Below are 15,932 nucleotides of genomic sequence, written 5' to 3'. Positions count from 1 at the left end.
ATACTACTTTTTGTTACTTAGGTATTCAGATATATCAGACATAAACTGATCTCCTTGAGGGTAACCTGCTAAAAGCAATTTCTGCGGTAAGAGCCCAAGTTAAGTTCTGGATCACCCTGCATTGTCGGTGATGGGCAGAATGGCTATTGCCAAAATGGTGATGCTTCCTAAATTATTATATCACTTCGCCAACCTTCCAGTAGTAACTCCACAATATAGCTTCAAGACCTAAGACACTCTTTTGGTCGACTTCGTATAGGGCCCTGGCTGTCGCCGCATTGGGCTTTGCAAGTTGCAGCTGCCAACAGATGGTGGTGGTGGCCTGGGTGCCCTGGATGTTCAGTCCTATTGCCTTGCTGCTCAGTTGCAGTGGCTTTCATATTGGCTGGCTGGTCCAAATGTACAAGATATAGATTATACACTCATTAAATTACACACTGGGAGTTTACAATTGTTGTTTCTACTGGGAAGTGAGCACCCCCTTATCAGACTTACCACTGCTCCCCGGTAATGCCATTCAATACTCGAATACTGCACTCCGTATTACACAGACCACACCTGCATATGCCCTGAACATTCCATTGTATGGCCTACTAACTCCAGTACGTACTTTTTCGTCTGCTAAGATAGTTCCTTGCAAGACCACTGGTGTCTTTTTGCTTGACGATCTCTTTGAAGATGGGGGGATGATCTTTCACTATGACTTTATCCAATCTCACAACTCACGACCTTCCTGGTACTTTATTCCTTACGCACGCCTCCATACTGAGGTCCATACGTCATCATTGGTCAGGGAACAGAACCAAATAAATATGCACAGGTACAGGCAGTTCACAAAATATGCATGGGTAAACATTTGGATAAAAGGTTATACAGAGGATTGCACTCCCATTTACATGTAGGGCTGACAGCACTTAGAGACTGCTGGGAAACTGACTTGGACTGCCCTCTTTACAATAAAGAATGGCAGTTTCTTTTAGAAAACTCAAGCAAGATACCTTGAATTACTAGGTTTAAATTAATTCACTAGATACTTTTTCATAGCACGTAGTTGTCTCCCTCCGCACTATACAAGATCTTTAATTCCACTATGTCTAACTGGCTGAGATTGCTGTGTGGAAGATGCATATCTTTTGCATATGATATGAGTATGCCCTAGATTGTCTTGTTACTGGAAAAGTGTCTGGGACACATTTAGGACTCTTATAGAGCACATGTACTCAGATATCATGGAACACTGTATATTGGGGATATATCCACGTCCCAAATCTTCCTAAACACAGTCTTGTTTTGTAGACTTAGCACTTTTACTTGCTAAATGTCAGATAAAGCACAGTTAGAAGTCACCTGTTCTATCTACGGAACAGAGTTAGCACAAGGAGGTTTGCCACTGGGGCTTGGCAGAGGCTTTGGCCCTGAGGAGGGAGGAATACAGAGGACTGCGCAAATGCCCATTAGCTTTGTCCTTTCCCTGAGCGGAATGGATGATCTCAACACAGTTATTTTGGATCCAACATAGGCTGGGGCTTTTTTCTTCTTTTTTTCACATACTCCTAATGCTCTGGACAGACTGGGAATGGCACCTGGAATGTTTTGGTGAGATGGTTTGTGGGTGGGGGCAGGGTTGAGAGGATTTTTTTTCCCCTTGTTCATTGATCTGTATCTGCATAGTGGCGATACTCTCATCAATGTGCATGCTTACCTACTTCTGTAAGATTTTAGTTCATGTAAGATAGATATATAGGCATTGATTAGAAAATAATTGCCTATTTCTTTACCAACTGTTTCATATGATATATGCTGCAAATACTGAAATGATTCGAATATGCCTATTTCGACTAAATGCAAAAAAAATTAAAATGTTTAAAAAAAATGTTTTAGGTGTGGATTTTCATTTCCACTTGAAGGTTAATGTTCAACCACTGGACAGATATTGGAGAGATATGGAAAGGCTGTGGGAAGAGAACCATTTTGTGAAGCGAAGGAAAAGTAAATGTGTCTGAAAAAATGGCTGCCAGAACGTTAAAGAAGCAATACAAGACACGCACCAACAAGGCCAAGTGGTGATATCAGTTGAGGCAAATCAACACTGAATGAAGTTGATCATTATCTAAATCATTGTCAAATGGTTCCTACACCTCAGTGGCAAGTGAAAGCGAGGAAGATGGTTTTGTCATGTCAATGTTTATCTCAGAGACACATGCGCATGTAGTACTGGCCGCATGTGAAGGAAAATGTCAGTCAAAGAAAAGTCGACATGCCGAAAGACCACAATCCTACAAAAAAGCCCAAAGATCACATTGAAAAAAATTATATAGAAGTGACTAGCAATAACCATTACACCGAGATACTGATTTAGAGTTTGTCTGATGTACTTTTATCTTCCAGTTCTGTAATGTCTCTCTCTGCCACAACAGCTTACAACATTTGGCTTGTCTAGTTTGTTTCATTCAGTTCTACAGAGGTAGGCATCTCTAGCTAGCATCTGAGGAACTATTTTGATGAGCAAAACTTTGGCAAAAGTGCAGTCAGTGCCCATCACTGCTTGCAGAATTTCCACCACCAAGTGTCGGCACTACAGGTATACTCTCTAAGGGTAATGCACTGACAAAGCTTGTCTCACTAACGTGATGATATTGTTTCCATAATTTTAAGGACGCCCTAGTTTTCACTGAAAGTACACCACTGTTTACATGGCGGTGACAATGTTCACCTCGCCAGGCATGGAGGCAGTCCTGTCCTTTGAAACTTGGGTGTCTGGCCCGCTAGTATGCACAGCACGGTTAATAGCGGACCATTGCCGGACCTTAGAGGTCTTGAACGTCCTCTCGCTCTTCACAGTGTTAACACGCTGGTTGGTTACCAGTCCGGCAGTGTACCATGTGGACAACTTGGCTGTGGTGCTTGGAGATGTTGGACACAAGTGGCTGGCAGGGCTCTACTGCCATAAGACAAGATACAATTGTAGCTTTTGGATGTCACAACTTGGTAGTGCCAGTTTACATTAAAAGTATTTTCCAATTTCTTAAGTTACACTCTTCATTAATTTTTAAAAACAAAGCTTTTGATTTTAAGTTCTAACACAAAACAGGAATCCTAAGATTTTTTTTTAACTTTGCTTGAAATTGTGTTTTTGATGGTTTATATTACAAAAGTAGAGCAATACAGCTGATTTCCAAATGAAGGATTGACCAGTGTGATGTGCATGAACACAACACCTGACAATTACACACACCTGACAACCATCTCTTGTGGAAACTTATACCTTGTATTCAGCTCTTTTAATCTTATGCTGAGAGAAATCACAGAATCAGACGATACAGCCACCACCATGCAGCCCATCACATCCAGAGGAAGAGGTCATGGATGAAGTTAGAGCGCAGAGTCTTCAAGCAGGAGTCTGGAACCAATTAAGGAGATGGTATGTCCTTTATTTTGTGCTAGCCTATTATGATACATCAACAGCAGGTAGGTCTTGGCAGAGCTTCATCCTCCCTCTAGCAGTCTATGGGGGTCATTACAACATTGGCGGTAAATGCCGCTTACCGCAGTGCAGAAGACCGCCAACGCACTGCCGCGGCCGCAGAATTCCGCCACAGCTATTATGACCCACAGCTCGGAATCCGCCAAAATTTAGACACCCACACAAGTCTGCCACACCAAAGGTCAGTGATAAACTGTCGATAACAAAACCGACACCATCATGCCAACAGGAATAAGCCCACACTATCACAAACCACAAATTCATGCGGCGGTCTTTCAACCGCGGTATTCCATTGGCGGTACACACCACCGCGCTCAAAATACACACACTCTTACAAAACCCATCCACATTGGACAAATCGAAATACACACACCTGATACACATACACACACCAGTCCCACACACTCAATACAATATAAAACACACACCCACATCACCCATATACCCCTACAACAAAAATTCATAAAGAAGGCCAGAGAGAGACACCACCAGAAACAACACTAGCAACCAGAGGCACTCAAAACCATCACTCACACAACATCCATGCACCTCACACAACACACCCCTAAGTATCACCCCACACATCACAACACACACCACCCCGCACATCACCCACACCACCCCATGGCACTGCAAAGACACCCCAGGTTTTCTGAGGAGGAGCTCAGGGTCCTAGTGGAGGAAATTATCCGGATAGAGCCACAGCTATTCGGATCACAGGTGCAGCACACCACCATAGCTAGGAAGATGGAGCTATGGCGCAGAATCATGGACAGGGTCAACGCAGTGGGAAAGCACCCAAGAACAAGGGATGACATCAGGAAGAGGTGGAACGACCTACGGGGGAAGGTGCGTTCTGTGGTCTCAAGACACCAGATTGCAGTTCAGAGGACTGGCGGCAGTCCCCCACCTCCTCCCCCACAACTAACAACATGGGAGGAGCAAGTCTTGGCTATACTGCACCCTGAGGGCCTCGCAGAAGTATCAGGAGGAATGGACTCGGGTAAGTCAAATCTTAACTACTTCATCCCCCACCCTACCTGCATGCTATCACATACCCCCACCCTCACCTCCATCACTCCAACTCCTCACACATGTCCCACTATCACAAACCACACATCCCAAACCCAAGCCCTGCATGCAACACCAAAGCATGGACACCTATCACCAAGGCATGGCCACTGCACATACCCATACACCCCCCTAAACCATTATCACACAAGGTCCCACACAAGAATGCAAGCACTGCGGTACAGGGTCACCCACCCATTGCACACCATGGCACATACAGATGCAATAATCATGCCTTTACACCCCTGCAGGACCCCTACCCAACGTCACCAGACAGAAGGGTCCAGACATGTCCACTCCACCCACACAGGAGGCCCACAGTGATGACAGCAGCTCTGTCCAACTGGATCTAGATGACCAGCCCGGCCCATCTGGGACCTCGAGACAGTTGGTTCCCCTCACACTGGCACAGGCCACTACAGAGCTTCCCCCCTTTGGAAACACCAGCACAGCACCCACCCAGCGGGCCCCTACCTCTGTCCCCAGGACACGTCAAGCAGCAGTGTGTCCACCACTACAGGGAACCCAGGCTACCCACCACCCCAACAACACGAGGGACCTGGGGGCAGTGGTAGGGGGCACATGGTTCAGGGGACAGAGGCCCAGGAACACAGGGGAACTGGGAGGGCTGCTGTGCGACAGGGGGAGGACAGGACCAGGGAACCCACTCTCCATGAGGCCCTCTCCAACATCATGGTGCCTACCACCATTTCAAGGAGACAATGGCAACAGTACTGGCTAAGTTTCAGGAGACCCAAAGGCTGCAGGAGGAACAGTATTTGGGGTTCAGGGAGGAACTAAAATCCATCAACACAACCCTGGGCACCATTGTAGGGGTGCTGAAGGAACTCGTCAACACCAGGAGGGACACTGTGGCACAACAAGGGGCCCCTGACACTAGCCTGGACGATGAACTGCCTACCACCTCCCCCGAGGCTAGTGGACAGGAGGCACCGCCACAGGACCACGACACCAGCACCCCTCCCCCTGCAGATGGAGAACCACCCCTCAAACGGTCCCTGAGATCCAGGACAAAGACAGAGAACAATGCCAAGACCCCCGCCAAGAAATGAGACCACCCTGAATGTCATCCTTCTGTCCCATTTTTTCACCCTGTCCATTCTCAAACTACCCTAGCTCCACTTCCTATGCCCCTTTGGACAATTCACATGTGAGACTAATAGACTGGACTCTGCCATGGACATTCCTCCACCATCACCCCTGACCAATTTATGATCCCCTCCACTATTTTGCACTTAAATAAACACCCTTAAATCACAAAACAATCTGGAGTCAGTCTGTGCTTTCGATAATGTGTATTTGCAATAACTGTGGAAAAATGCCATATCCAATGTATTGTCAACATACCTATGTCACACAGCTCTAGTCCATGCGGCAACAAAGCAGATGTCACACAGTGGGGCCCACATCTGTGAAATTGAAAGGGAAAGTGACAAATCAGGGTCCATACACTGGATGAAAGTGACAGACAGATGAGAGGTAGAAGAATTAAATCAGATGTAGCAGGCAGTGTTGTCTTCTTACCTGTTTCTCACTGGAAGTATTGATGAATTACCGTGTTCATGTTGTCTGTGTACTCTTCTTCAGCTTCCTCGTCTTTACTGTCCACAGGCTCCACAGCTGCCACAACACCTCCATCTGGACCATCCTCCTGCAGAAAAGGCACCTGTCGTTGCAAAGCCAAGTTGTGAAGCATACAGCAGGCCACGATGATCTGGCACACCTTCTTTGGTGAGTAGAATAGGGAACCACCTGTCATATGGAGGCACCTGAACCTGGCCTTCAGGGGGACGAAGGTCCTTTCTATAATCCTTCTAGTTCGCCCATGGGCCTCATTGTAGCGTTCCTTTGCCCTTGTCCTGGGATTCCTCACTGGTGTCAGTAGCCATGACAGGTTGGGGTAGCCAGAGTCACCTGAAAATGTCGTGGGACAACTGTTAGACCACACTAACTCTTAGGGACATACCCAGACACCTAGTCACACTGTATTGGGTCCATGTCCTCACGTAATAGCCACACACAGTGCCTCTGGAGTTGCCCCATCACAAAAGGGATGCTGCTATTCCGCAAAATGTAAGCGTCATGCACTGAGCCAGGAAACTTGGTGTTCACATGGGAGATGTACTGGTTGGCTAAACACACTATCTGCACATTCATAGAATGGTAATTCTTCCAGTTTCTGTACACCTGTTCACTCCTGCGGGGGGACCAATGCCACATGTGTCCCATCAATGGCACCTATGATGTTGGGGATATATCCTAGGGCATAGAAGTCACCTTTCACTGTAGGCAAATCCTCCACCTGAGGGAACACAATGTAGCTGCGTATGTGTTTCAGCAGGGCAGACAACACTCTGGACAACACGTTGGAGAACATAGGCTGGGACATCCCTGATGCAATGGCCACTGTTGTTTGAAAAGACCCACTTGCCAGGAAATGGAGTACTGACAGGACCTGCACTAGAGGGGGGATTCCTGTGGGATGGCAGATAGCTGACATCAGGTCTGGCTCCAACTGGGCACACAGTTCCAGGATTGTGGTACGATCAAGTCTGTATGTGACAATTACATGTCTCTCCTCCATTGTCGACAGGTCCACCAGCGGTCTGTACACCGGAGGAGGCCGCCATCTCCTCACCTGCCCCAGTGGACGTGCTCTATGGAGGAGAACAGCGAGCAGAGAGTCAACCAACACTGAGGTACGTAAACACAACTTTATTCCACAATTTGTATAAATCGATATATGCCTGTATTAGTGTTTATGCAAGGCCTAGATATGTGTGACGCAGTCAAAATTAATGCCATGTGGCTCTCTGAAATGGCGGCTGCCTGACCTGTAAGGTGGGTCAAGGGGATATGATGTAACTGCACTGGCATTGTACACCGTCGCGGTAGGCGGTCAAAGACCACGGCACAATCCTGGATTGGTTAACATTGGACCCTATATGTTGCAGGAGCCAATGACGATGTATCCCGGCGGTGACGGTACGCACCGCCGCGGACGTCACCACCATTTTCTGTCTGTTCACTCACTTGATACCTGATCTTCGACAGGGGAGGACCTACACTGCAAGTACTGCTGTGACCTCAGTCTGGTAGAGACAATGGCTCATGTGTCTAGGGAAAGGGCCCCTGCCTTCAGCATGGAGGAGTTGGACAAACTAGTGGATGGCGTCCTCCCCCAGTTCACGCTACTCTACGGTCCTCCAGACAAATAAGTAAGTACACTGTGAGCATGCCGAATGGGCAATGCCTGTGTGGAGTGGTGTGGATGAAAGATGGGGGGGGAGAATGAGGCATGCATGAAACGACGGTGAGTGCATGTGCGTCATGGCAAGGGTAGGGATGCGGGCCAAGGACTGTGACGGTGTAGACGGTTGTATCTTCTCCTTTTCCCCTGTACTATTTGTGTAGGTCAGCACCCACCAGAAGAAGGATATTTGGCGTGCCATTGCCAAGGAAGTCCGGACCCTGGGGGTCCACCACAGACGGAGCACCCACTGCCGGAAAAGATGGGAGGACATTCGCCGCTGGAGCAAGAAGACGGCAGAGGCCCAGCTGGGGATGTCCTCCCAACGTGGGAAGGGTACCCGTCACACCATGACCCCCCTGATGTTCCAGATCCTGGCGGTGGTGTACCTGGAGTTGGATGGGCGCTTGAGGGTATCACAGCAGCCACAAGGCGGTAAGTACACTCTCATTCTGCTGATTCAGCGAGCATTGTAGGAGTCTAGGTGGGGGAGGTGGGCTGTGGGTTCCCCTAGGCCAGGGCGAATTTAGTAGGCAAGGTCCCTTCTTAAAGCAGGCCATGTGGCACCCTACCTGTGTTCAGAGGCAACTACACCTAGTCAGGCTCCTGTGACTTCCATGTGTGCTGCAATCGGGCATAAGCCTTGTAACCCATGTCCCTGTGATTAATTAGGGAACTCAAAGTGCACGGCGCAGTGCAGGGGGCTTCTGTGTCTGTAGTGTCCACCAACGTTAGCGGTATTGCATGCACTGAACAGGTCTTTCTTCTGTCTTCTCCCCCCCTTTTTTGTAGTCTCCCTGTTCTTGTGTGCATTAGCATCATCAGGTGGAGGAGCAGTGGCACCGGAGCAGGAGGGAGCTGCATCCCACATGGCCCTGGAGGGCGATACAACGGAGTCAGAAGCCACCAGTGGGATGGAGGGCGAGGGGAGCTCCACGGCAGGGACAGGAACTGAAACCAGCGACACAGACTCCTCCTCTGATGGGAGCTCCCTTGCAGTGGCAGGCCCCACTGTGCCCCCGCATCTACAGGTACAGCCGCCACCCAGCCTACCAGCACCGCCCTCCCAGCAGCCCCTCAGTGTGTGCCCTGTGGCCGCTCACCCAGGAGGGTGGGCATCTCCTTCGCCCCAGGCACCTCAGCCCCTGCCCCTGTCAGCCCTGCTGCCCTCAGTGAGGAGGCCATGGACCTCCTCAGGTCCCTCACTGTTGGGCAGTCTACCATTTTCAATGCCATCCAGGGTGTAGAGAGGCAGTTGCAACAGACAAATGCATACCTGGAGGGCATTCATTCTGGTCAGGCAGCCCAACAGCGAGCTTTTCAGACTCTGGCCTCAGCACTGATGACAGCCATTTTCCCTGTGTCCAGCCTCCCCCCTCCAACTTCCTCCACCCAGACCCAAACACCTGTACCTCAGCCTATCCCAAGCACACCATCAGACCAGCATGCACACAGCTCAACACACGAGGGAAGCTCAGGCGAACATAAGCACCACAGCAGGGCAGCCAGTGTGCCAAGGAGCTAGACCATGGGCAGTCCCCCACCTCAAAAGCACCAAAAGTTGGCCTCTGACAGGCGGGGAGAGAGGCAAAACATCTACCACCATAGACTCTCCCAGGAGTACAGTTGGGAGTGGGAAGACGGCTTCGCCACCATCCAAGGTGGGGAAGGGGCACAGAAAAACAGGCAAGTCGCTGAAAACCTGCACGGCAGACAAAACTGCCACCAGCACAGCTGAACAGAACACCACCGCCACAAGCACCGCTGCCAAGGACACCGCCGCCACCAGCACCGCTGAACAGGACACCGCCGCCACCAGCACCGCTAAACAGGACACTGCCACCACCAGAACCGCTGAACAGGACACCGCCACCACCAGCACCGCAGGCCAATGAGCGCCAAAACCTCTGACACTACGGAGGCCGCCACAAGCAGGATGAAGCACTCTGGGCACCAGGCCCCCTCCAGAACCACTGTAGAGATACATCCACTACCTCAGTCCTTGGCAGGATGAAGCACTCTGGGCAGCAAGCCCCCTCCAGAGCCAGTGGAGATTGACATCCACTACCTCAGTCCTTGGCAGGATGAAGCACTCTGGGCACCAAGCCCCCTCCAGAACCAGTGGAGATTGGCATCCACTACCTCAGTCCTTGGCAGGATGAAGCACTCTGGACACCAAGCCCCCTCCCGAACCAGTGGAGACTGTTATCCACTTGTGAGACTGTGGCTTTGCACTACCCAGGATGCAGCAGTGGACAAACCACCCACTGTAAAGACTTGTGAGACTGTGGCTTTGTACTCCCCAGGATGCAGCAGTGGGCAAACCACCCACTGTAAAGACTTGTGAGACTGTGGCTTTGCACTCCCCAGGATTCAGCAGTGGGCAAACCACCCACTGTAAAGACTTGTGAGACTGTGGCTTTGCACTCCCCAGGATGCATCAATGAGCATGGAGCCCCCTCGTCGATCTGGCGTCGTGCACTCATCGGACTGAGGTGCCCCCTTTCCCTTCCCCCTGAGGAGCCTGTTGTATTTCTATCTGATGCCCCTGCAATGTTCTCTCCGTTTTGATCGGGTATTGAGTGTGGGCCTCGCCCATGCATTTTGGACCCAGTGGTCCACGGACTTTAATGGTGGAATACCTTAGTATTCTTGGTGTATATATTTGTTTATAGTCTAAATATGTATATATATATATATATATATATATATATATATATATATATATATGTTTGATTACTGTATTTTAATCGATTACAAACGTTTCCATTTCCTTTTGTCCTTGCATTCTTCCAGGGGGGTTGGGGGTTGTAAATGTGATGTATCAACATGTACTTGTGTGTGTGTTGTAGTGGGTGGGGGTGGGAGTGTTGCATGTTGCGTGTGTGTGTCACTCTTTTTTCCCTCTCCCCTCCCCTGTGTAGTAGGTGCAGTGCTCACCGTGGTCTTCGCCACCGTCTTTGATGTTCCTCGTAGAGGAGCAGGAAGACAAAGGCTGGGAGTATCTGGAGCTCGGGTCCCATGGCGTCCTGATTCCTCGTGGTGTGTGTAGAGGTGAGCGTTTTCCCTTCCAAGTCCTGTTTCCGCCGTGTTTTTGTTTGCGGTGAATCCGCCCCGGAAAAGGTGGCGGATAGGCCTGTTGTAATACAGTGGGCGGAACCTTGTCTTCCGCCTGTCTGTTGGCAGTTACCACCGCGGTGTTTGTTTGTACGGTCGTGATTCCATTTTTTTTAACCACCGGCCTGTTGGCAGTTTTACTACTGCTTTAACATCGACCGCCAGGGTTGTACTGACCACCTATGTCTCCTACCTGCCATTCCACACCACACATCTACATTCAATTACATTGTCGCGTGGGCTCTCATTATCCTAAATGAGACTACTGGATTTCTAAGCAGCAGGATCGATAACAGTGTGGGGGACTGAGTCTGACCCACGTGAAAGGAACGCTGTCACCATAAATCCGGTTTTTGCTCCGGCTAACTAGCAGTGCCTCATTTCTCCCAAGGGGAAGAGATGATTGGGCAGCCGAGCGCATGACATCTTTGGAACTTCTCAGGGAAGTCGTGGTCACTCAGATCCAAACCAACTCTCTCATTTACAATATGATCTCATATACAAATGACAAAGACAGTATAAGTTTTATATCATGTTTTAATGAAACAACTGTATTTTAGATAATAAGGCGTGAGCCGCAATAACCAGAACAATACAACACAGTAGGATTGAAATAGTCACCAGGAGAGTAAAACTTAAGAACAAAGCTATCATCGTGTCTATTAGTTTCTACTCTCCCTCTGCTTGATATATTTCGAGCATAGCATGTTAAGCTTCTAACTTGCATTTCTGAATCACTGGGGAGACATCAGCCCTCATACCTGAGCAAAGGCCTGTGATCGTGGTTCAGCATCTGCAACAAGGCAGTCAGCGTCTAGTTGTGGTTCCCTGGTCGGAATCTCCCTCTTGCGTGTATTGGGACAAGGAAGTGATTTTATAACTAACATGTCAGAGTGATCACAAAATGTCCCTACGCAGGAATGCCAAGTCTAAACTCCTACCACGTCTATGGGCAATGTACCAGACTGTATCCTTGACTGAAGCACAGAGTGAACAGGAATGTGTTATGGAGAACTCCAGTGCTGAAGTAGGCTAAACAGTGTGATATGAATAAAAAACAAAACCCTAGAACTGGCTATTTGAAAAATAACAGTACGAAGCCTAATAAAAAGCATTTAGAGCAAAGTGCACAGAGGCTCTAAGCTGCAAGCAAATTAATAAAATACACCCAGGGCAAAGTGCACAAAGGCCTAAAGCCTGAAGCTAACACGCAAAGGATACGTAAAACTAACCACACTACAACATCATTAACTCTCAACATTACAGGAACCAGCTCAGACAACAGAGAACTAGAGCCATGTAGCATTAGATCACTGAAAGGTGAATGTTTAAGCCTAGAGGTATTCTTAAGGGTAGGGAGGAGGGGGGCATTAAAAGAATTGGCAAGAAAAGAGGAGGTGGGTGACATAAATTTTCAAACATCCAAGTGGCTTAACCCTTTTTATGCAGGACTAAATCCGTCCTTCATCTCTCCCTCTCTATAAGAATATCCTCTCCAATATTCACTCTGAACTGCATAAAGGAATGTCATTCCAAGGAGTCCCCACGCAATGCCAGGTAACGGCAACACACATATACCTGTCGCAAATCCCATAACATCCAACTTTTGTCATAATGTGGACAAAGAGTATAGTACTCCCTCTTCCCACATAGGAAGATATCACACACATTCCTGTGTCACACAGCACGCCCCCATCCCTTTGCAGTGAAGACAAAAAATGCTGTGTTTAAACCCTTCCATAATTTTCTCCCAAACAGATCCCATGCATGCCACAATGCAACTAACAGCAGCAGAAACAGTGCCACCACCTGTGACAAGTCCTCAATCAGGACCAGCCTTACTACATGTCACACTGTTATACCTGTGCCACAACTTTGTCTGTTCCAACCATACATTTCTGAAATGTGCAACTCACATGATCACCGCTTGAAAAAGCACAAATATTTCTTGTGTACATTTGCTGCCAATATGTCCTCAAAACATAGTAAACGTGTCAATAAAATGGCCACATACCTCCATATTCTAATCATGTAATTGTATCTTTGCAGGTCTTTTGCCCTGTACTACCACCTCCATTGTTGCTCTCCTGTCTGTGATGTTATATGGACTGTCTGCTGGCACAAGACTGATGAAAGCACATGGTAACTCAACATCTAAGTCAATCTGTAACAGCCTATGCATGTCGCCCTCTGCATACATCTGTGAATACTGACACAGTGAGTATTTACCATAAAAGGAGGCAATTTTCTGAATGTGTCACATGTGTATTTTATGAGTGATGTAACAGATCCAATGTCTGTGTGTTCAGTGTACAAATACTGGATTAATATTTATAACATGGGTGTCAAAATTCCAAGGCTGTACTTCCTCATCCATGTTCAGTGGCATAACCATCCTCCAGTCAATGACAACTTTTCATTTCATGTATGGACATATGGGGTTTCTTGGAATTACCTTAGAAGACAATCCATTGTATGCATATGTCTTCAAATGCCACAAACTTGTGGTAAGTACATATGAATGTCTCCTGTCACCCATACCTTTCACTCATTTTCAACTGCATTATGCTGTAGCATGAGTTGACTACAGTCACATTCTCTCCCACATCTCTGATGTGTCAGTAACTGTCACCCAGGCTCTCACTGTGGATGTTCAGGTACTATGTTACACTGACAAATTATCCATGTAATGTATACTTTATCCAATCCTATTATCCTATATGTCTCTACCATCATAACTGCTGTGATCCAGTGTCCCCTTCTGACCATACTCTGACCCACTCATTGCCCTTCCTTGGGGGATACCTACCTTGCAGCAATTCACCCATATGCCAGTCATCCATAAGTTGAGTCTGCGTCCCTAGCTCATCCACTAAAACGATCTGTGTCACATTGATCCCCTATGCCATTGTCCAATTCTAAAGTTGTCCATGGAAAAGTGATATGCCATGTCCCCACCAGAGATAGATTAGTATTAACACAAGTCAGGCCTATTATAGTTGTCCTCAGTCATATTGTCATGATGCTATTGTTCCTCTGCTAATTTCTGCAGCTTCTGCATCCATGGACACAATTCTGCAATCACCTGCAAAGAGAAGTGGCCAGGAGCTGAGGTCACAGGGTCAGTTGAGACAGCAAGCATTTGTAGCACTGTCAGGCAAGACACAATCCTCTCTATAGTCCATAGGATAATTCCATGTTTTATCTACTGGTATAGGCCAATATCAAGCACAGTCTGTTAATTGCGAAATTTCATGTCTACCATTAAAGGGACATAATGCTTGTTGAGTTGGTATCCTACCACACCCTCACAAATGTCACATTTATAGCAGTTTTTTCCTTTTACCACAACACCTGCTAATGTTAAGCCTGCTGATGAAGACATATTCATCACTGAAGGATGGCATGAAATCACGGGAAACAACCCTTGCTCCTGCAGGCTGTTATCTAGAAGCATCCAACGCTATAGAGTTGGGGAAGAATATTAGTCCTAGGCATATTGACCACCAAACACCTAATTCTGGGCAGCGGGTGCTCTTGTCAGGCAATCTTCCACATTGCAAGTCTACAAGCACATGAACCAGATCCACGGTACAAGTCCTGGCTACTCAAAACTCGCCTCCACCCACCACCATTCTTCAGATGCCTCACTTCATTCCCCTATTCATCTCTCACACCCAGGTGTAACTCTAACATCTCCTGGAAAGGAAATCCTGGTAGTGGATCTAAACCCCACAGCAGCCCAGGTGTAAACCACCATCATGTAGGACACCAAGGTAACCATGTGAGATGCCCACATGTGCAAGGGAGAGTGGGGTTGGCCTGGGCAAGAGCTCACCTCTGGAAATATGAGGTTTTTTCTTCTTCAAAATGACTATCTGGTGCCATCTGTGAAATGAGGCAAGCATGCACACCTCCACCCACCTGAGAAACTTTAAGACCCACCGGACAGACATGTCCAGTGTCATGGAGAAGCTCTTTGGGTTGTCTCATGCAGTGGTAGAGCTCTCACATGCTACATTGTCTTGAAAATCACTCAGTTGTCAAAGTAGCAGGTTTAGCACATGTTGTTTTCTTCTACATGACTGTGTACAAAATTATACAATCGGCAAAGATTATGTTAGCAAATGAGCTGGCTTCACGTACTTAAGTCATGGCACACTTACATAATCTTTTAATGGCATACATCAATCTATCCCTTATTCAGAGAGAATAAATATACAGTTTACTGCACATGCAAGACTTGCTAAGTAGAGGTGTGCATGTTTTGCACAAAGCTATTGCATGACCGATGTGTGATTAACACATTAACTGAACGCTTTACATGTTATGTGGTGAGTTTGTAGGATCATTGTGTAACTTACCTTCTGAAGGCAGAGGCATTATTCCTAATGTTATTTTAGCGCAACATATAGGTAAAGGAATATCATAAGGACTGCATTGCATGATGACATGCTGTGACACTATTCATATCAAGTCATTTTCTGCTAATACCAGTCTCGAGTTTGCCGAGATGTATGGAAAAGCGTATTCATCAATTGCCATTCAGTAACTACTTGGTGATTTTGATACTTTATGCCTTTCACCTAGGCATTATGACAAAACTAAGTGAAGAAAACATGAGCTGGCAGAATAGAAAATCTACAGGTATGGGACTTCAACAAATATATACAGTATCAACCGCAACGCAGCTGCTGGTGTTCTTTGAGGTGGCATTTGAGGTCTGGGTAGGGGGTCTATAGAACCCTGCTCACCACTATGATCAGTTAGAGTTGCCTGAGATGGGACTGACTGCACCTTCTAACTAGATCCTGGGCCTTAATTCTAGGCCCAGCAGCAGAAATCTTCCCAGCATCTGCGAAAATTCCTAGCCATTGCAGTGGTAACCCCCATTGTAGTGCAATGTCTGACAACATGGTTCCAAAGTGTCAAGCGTGTATTGCTAAGCAGCTGGGAATCTTGTTCCCACATAAAATTGATATCTGAGGT

At 47.5% G+C, this 15,932-nt stretch overlaps 1 long non-coding RNA gene across 1 annotated transcript in view; it reads left to right on the top strand.

Moving 5' to 3' along the window:
* LOC138283359 (uncharacterized) overlaps positions 1-15,932 on the top strand; it is a 75,143-nt gene that overhangs the window by 11,264 nt on the left and 47,947 nt on the right. The window contains exon 2 of the long non-coding RNA XR_011201216.1: positions 12,993-13,160. This is a non-coding gene — a long non-coding RNA (uncharacterized lncRNA). The remainder of the gene's footprint in view (positions 1-12,992; positions 13,161-15,932) is intronic.

This window comes from Pleurodeles waltl, chromosome 3_1 (assembly GCF_031143425.1).
Source record: "Pleurodeles waltl isolate 20211129_DDA chromosome 3_1, aPleWal1.hap1.20221129, whole genome shotgun sequence".
NCBI classification, from domain to species: Eukaryota; Metazoa; Chordata; class Amphibia; order Caudata; family Salamandridae; genus Pleurodeles; species Pleurodeles waltl.
Note: the sequence above shows the minus strand (reverse complement) of the source record. Positions and strands in the feature narration are given on the sequence as shown.